Genomic DNA, 5,841 nt, shown 5'->3' with positions numbered 1-5,841 from the left:
CGTGATCTGCATACGTCTCCAGAGCGTCAACACAGAGCGGGAGAGAGAGAGATGCACTCTTTTGCTTTCACACCCCAGCTGTTTGCCAGCTGTTTGCTTTCCAAATAAATACGAACACGTTTTACTAAGTTCAGGCTGAGCTGATAAAGGGACGCTTATAGGGATTTCAGTTCCCTTAATTGAGCTGTGCAGGTTGCCCTGCGCTCTGCCAACACCTCTCTATGAAACGATGTTGAAATTGGCACAGTCCAGCGAAAGCGAACTCCTCGCACTCTGTCAGGTGCCTCCTTCTCTTCCCCCGTTTTGCAACTTCTGAAAAAGTGGAAGTGACCCTTGTTGACATGTCAAAGGCTGTGCTCACATCCTCTTATGACAGAGGAGGATTTCATCTGGGCAGCACTCGTGATCCAGCGGCGCCTTCTCTGTACCACGGCCTGTAGCATGTCAACATGTTGCTGGGCTTCATGTTGGTAAGCCTTTATGTTTCCTGTATGTCAGCACTGTCACATTTTGAGTGTTTTTATTCTTCCTGTCTCTCGTCCAAGCAAAAACTATTCTGAAGTGTGTACATTATATTGGGAGAGGGTTTTTTTCAGGTAATGCATCAGGCATCCAAACTCAAATCTTGAAGGGCCACACCACAGTCGAGTGGTTTCTTGAGTTCACTCATAATTGTTTCTTCCTTCTCATTCCATTAGTCGAGTTGGATTGATCGTGTCGGAGCTGAAACTGCGCAGCGCTCTGACTCGGTCGGACTGGTCTGTGCCAGACTCAGGTCGCACTGCATTGCGGTCCTGGTGGTAGATCTTATGGTGTTCAGACTACGGACACCTTGGGCTGTTATAAAGTGCTTTAACTGCAGTCCTGTCAACTCCGACACTGGTGGTGTGCCGGACTGGATGGATTCTAATGAAGTCTCCAGGAGGAAGCCTTCACCCACAGCTCAACGGGTTCCCCTCCGGCACGCTTCTGCCGCTGCTGTTTGTGACCTGCCATGTCCTCCTGAATGTCCTCCTGCTTGCCTTCTCTCTGCCCTCCCCCCGCCCCTCTCGCCGGGCCGATTGCATTTCCACCGGGCCCAAACAGGAAGCGGCTTCCCGGACTCTTCCGAGGAAGCAGGTGTCGCCCCATTGTTGGTGTGATCGTTCTCAGCGATGCACTCCCACACTCACCACTCTTTGAGCCTTATTGTGTGAGGCTCTGATTGATAGAGGCCAATATCCCGCGTATGACTTCTGCTCTGCCCCCCCCCCCCCCCCCCCGCTCCCCCTAACCAGCTCTGATGCTCACCCCCGCACCAAGCTCATTTACCCCGTAACAATGAGCATTAGCCAAGCTGATTGTTTTCGGAAATAACAGCAGTCAAACAATAGCGGTAGGACTGGAGTGTTAGGGCTTCCCCTTTCTTGTGAATGGGTTCTGGTTGACACGATGGTCTCTGCAGGCACGGAGGCTCACCTAGCGATCTTTACCAGCACAGCTGGCTTCAGCTGCCAACTTCTCCCGTTTGACAGGAAATGAGGAACCTGGGGTCAAGGTTCCTTCCTGTTGGCCTGTATTGATAAGAACCTCACGCTCTCATCATTTTGTATTATGAAGTCATGCCAGCGAGGATATTCGGTTAATTATGGAGGTCAAGCACATCTAAACGTCTACTGCAGAGGCCACACTAACGCATGGCTAAACTGCATCTTGACTGCCTGTGTTATTTGAGATTTTAAATGAAATTCAATCTGGATTTTTTGGCAAAGACGTATTGCCAGAAAAAAAGACTTATTATTCTTAGTGCATTGTTCTCAGCTCAAAAAAGAGTTACAAATTTAGTGATTTAAGCTTTGCATATTGGAAATACATCAGAGTGGGTTGGTCACTGCCTGGGAACACACGCTGCTCAGCCCAGGAAAGGAAATCAGCAGAAGAGTGGAATCCTTGGAATTAAAACAGGCATAACGCAAACCACACAGCATGGGGATTGGCCAATGCTTTCCACCATGCAGTGTGGGGATTGGCTGCTGCGTGTACTAAACATGGCATCAGTCTGTGATGCAGGAGAAAAGTGAGAGTTTTGTTTGGACTCTGATCTGCAGTCTGAACTGTATTAACAAATCCTACACATAACCACCTCCCTGTTCTGTTCTGCTGTCCTGCTGCTGTTATGCAGTAAAGTGGAGACTGAAACCTACAAGGAGGGAGTGTCAGTAAGGTCACCCCAGGTGTCCCCTACAGCTCATGTTACAGCCAGTCACATGTAGTGTGAACACACACACTAAACAGTACTAACGTATGCCGTGTGAACACAGACCCTCTGAATAAAATTAGAGTTTCCCTTTTAGCATTTATAGTAATTCCTGATCTCATTTAAAAAACAAAAGACTTAAAGTTGAAGTATTAGTGTGAAGTGGGGTGTGTTGAGCACATTTTTACATTTACATTTTCTTAGCATATGCTCTTATCCAGAGCAACTTAAAAAAATTGCTTTGTCATTTACTCATAGAATACATCTTAGTACAGTACAGTAGGTTAGAGTCCAAGATACCAATGATCTAGAATACTGTCGAAATACAGGGATCAGTGCTGATGACTAGAAGTACAAAATACATATAAACTCTATCTTGTGTTAGGAGTATGGCTGTGGGGTTGGGTAGGATTATGAGGTGGGGTGTGTTAGGAGTATGACTGTGGGGTTGGGTGTGATTGGGAGGTGGGGTGTAGGAATATGGCTGTGGGGTTGGGTCTGAAGGCAGCCACCCTAACCTGGACTCAAACTCAGGGCTGACAGGAGCTTTGAGCAGCAGGCCAAAGAGCTCCCATTTAACCCTCCTAATTGACACCTCCATCACAGTATGGCGATGAGGTTGAGTGTGTTAGGTGTGTTAGGCATTAGTGTGAGGTTGGGAATGTTACATGTGTTGAATGTAATTGTGAGGTGAGGTGTGTAAGGTGCCTGTGTCTGAGTGTGTAACTGCACTGATGTTGCTGAAAGTGATGGTGGGTGATAAGAGCAACCACACAAACAGGAAGATGTGTAGAGCACAGTGTGTGTGTGTGTGTGTGTGTGTGAGAATGCCCCGTATTCATACGTTTGATTGCGAGGTTGGGTGTGTGTTTGAATGTCAATTTACAAATGCACTCAGAGCAAAGTTAGAGCAAACTGAAACTTTCAATGACTGACAATAAAAAAGTAAGTAAAAAAATAAAACTATTCCCTGTTATTTATCATCAGTACACACACACACGAACGCACGTACACACAGACTTCCTTAGCTGGGTTTTCTACACTTCATCCATCAGTGTAAGTGGAATTTTAAATGAGTCATGTGGTAAAAAAGCAGAAGTGTTGCCTGGGGCAACGGGGTGGGGGAGGGCAGGCCAAAATACGTCAGCTATATATCCCTAACCTCCAGCACCCACTAAACAGGTGAACATCACACACACACACACACACACACACGAGTGAAAACCCACAGGCCTGGGCTGGAGTTTATTGATCTTAGGAGCCATTGGGGGCATTTGCAAGTGAAATACTTCCATATTCTTTCTCCACACCTCCATAGGCCAGAATATGACATTTGAATGTGTTGATAAGGTCATCCCTCCCCACCTAACAGCACAGCCAATAACTACTGCCTCCTGTGTCCAGACGCAGAATGAGTTCTGCATTATTCCACCTTTGTACCAGGAATGTCATGCACCAGTTTTCAGGCATCAGTGTGTTAAAGCACCTATTTACCCCTGTAAAGGCAGTTACACTCACCCCTGTTTCCCCTTTTAGAGCAGGTAAACTCACCCCTGTTCACCTCTGTTAAAGCAGGCAAACACACCCCTGTTCACCTGTTAGAGCAGGTAAACTCACCCCTGTTCACCTCTGTTAGAGCAGGTAAACTCACCCCTGTTCACCTGTTAGAGCAGGTAAACTCACCCCTGTTCACCTGTTAGAGCAAGTAAACTCACCCATGTTGTACCCCAAGAACAGGTAAACTAAAAAGATGAAGAATGAAAAGGCACCTCAGATGTATTTAATGAGAACCGAGGTCAAATGTTTCCTGATAAGGGTGGAGAAGAGAGACCCATGGAGGGAGCTGCCAGCACGCAGCCCAGGTGGTGTCCCTGAGGAAGACTCCACCACATCTAGAGCCAGCTCAGTTCAACCAGACGGAGCCCACACTCAGACTAAGCCTACATCCTTGGTACACTCAGACTCCTAGATTAAGTACCAAAATAGATTTTGAGCTCCTTGCACAATGGCTAGTCTAGACTCAGAACCAGACGGAGCCCAGACTAAGTCTAGATCTGAACCATAATGTATTCTGAGCTTCCTTCACAGGGACTGGAGGAAATCTTTTCAAAGAATCTAAGGGACCTGGGAGGAACTGGTTTGTATCCAAATGTAACCTACGACAACCTCCACCCCCTCCACCACCAGCTCCCCACAAACCCCTTGGATCCTGACGGTGTTGCCTCCGGGTCTCCACCCTGGCCGCTGCACAGCGCAGTAGAACCCCTCGGCGCCTCCTAGTGCCAGGATTTGTGCGAGAGCCAAAATGTCAGGGTCTGACCTCCCTCCCAACCTCCCGATCCCCGACCTCCTGACCCTTCCTCTGAACAACTGCCCGCCTGTAGCATCTACATCAAGAGCAGAAAGCCGTCCAGGCACAGCCAGGATCTCACGGCGACCCCCCCTCTGAAAGCTCCCAGACGTGAGCACGGAGCTGGGCTCTTACCTGCGGCTCTCAGGCTATCCTTCCCGCAGCCCTCCGCAGCGAGATGGAGCGCACGTTTCTCCCGCCCCTCACGCCAGCCATTCGGGTACGTCAGGAGGCGCCGGCAGCCTCGGCTGGCCGGTGTAGAAGCAAACTTCAGATGGCTTGTGCTTAAAAGTAAAATACACACACACGAACGAGAGCGCACACAAGCACAGACGCGCACACACACTCAGCATTACATCTAACAGGAAGTGGGTTAGGGAACGTGCATGACAGGACGCAGTGGAGGAGGTGCTGTGTCAAGGGGGAGGGGCTTCTACACCCACACACAAGTGGAAGTTCTTCTTTGATGTTTGTGTTATTTTTATGAATTGAAGTGGGTTTTGCCATCCTGTTCTAGACAACAGATGCGAGTTTTGCTCTGTAAAGCATACTGGTGTGTGTTTATCTTAGTGCTTATGCTGGTATACATCAGAATTAAATGTTTACATGCAAATATTTTCAATGTAAGGATTCACAAGTTAAGTAAGGCGTAACACTCTCTTTCTGTGTGTGTGTGAGTGTGTGTGTGTGTGGGTGTGCGCCTGAGTGTGTGGCAGAGGGGGCCTAGAGACATTTGACTGCCAGCATAAATACTGAGCACACAGACCCATCTCCACCATGGGGCGCTGGTGTGCTGAAGCCCTTGCAGGTGATAACTCCAGACCCTGCAAGCTCTGGGCAGCTCGGACTACTGGACCTCGCTGTTCTTTTCTTTGTGCGCTGATAAAGCCAGTAATGACCGAATGACCATATTCACAGCCTAATTCTTGTTGACACCTGTGGATTTGTGGTTCAATTTTAAAAGCATGTTGCATAAAAAAAGACTCACCCATGTAAAAAGGTCAGAAATGTACACAGAAATTAATGAAACCACTAACTCATGTAGAGAACTATTGGCCTGGTCTACCAAACCATAAGCACATTCTCTGAGTTACACTCATTTCACAAGTCGTTTCGAAAAACACTAAGCACAGTTCTCGACATTAGACATGTCATTCAAAACTGAAACCCTTTCTGAAAGTATTTATTTCGGAAAACAGTACCAGGCAAATGCCACAGCCATTTACCAATGTCCCAAACCCAGTCCATATGGCTG

The 5,841-nt window shown here is 47.8% G+C and overlaps 1 protein-coding gene across 5 annotated transcripts in view; it reads right to left on the bottom strand.

The window, feature by feature from the left end:
* Nucleotides 1–4,953, bottom strand: part of pik3r5 (phosphoinositide-3-kinase, regulatory subunit 5) — a 19,773-nt gene extending 14,820 nt beyond the window's left edge. For 3 of the 5 annotated variants that reach the window (XM_035530066.2, XM_081710680.1, XM_081710679.1), the window contains exon 1: nt 4,722–4,952. The gene's annotated coding sequence lies outside the window, so the exon portion shown is untranslated. Of the gene's footprint in view, nt 1–4,721 lie in introns of all 5 variants that reach the window. The other 2 variants (XM_035530065.2, XM_081710681.1) reach the window with 2 other exon arrangements.
* Nucleotides 4,954–5,841: the final 888 nt, after the last annotated feature.

This window comes from Electrophorus electricus, chromosome 3, assembly GCF_041902795.1.
Source record: "Electrophorus electricus isolate QZ-2024a chromosome 3, ASM4190279v1, whole genome shotgun sequence".
In the NCBI taxonomy this organism is placed as follows: Eukaryota; Metazoa; Chordata; class Actinopteri; order Gymnotiformes; family Gymnotidae; genus Electrophorus; species Electrophorus electricus.
This window is presented reverse-complemented; position numbering and strand designations above follow the sequence as displayed.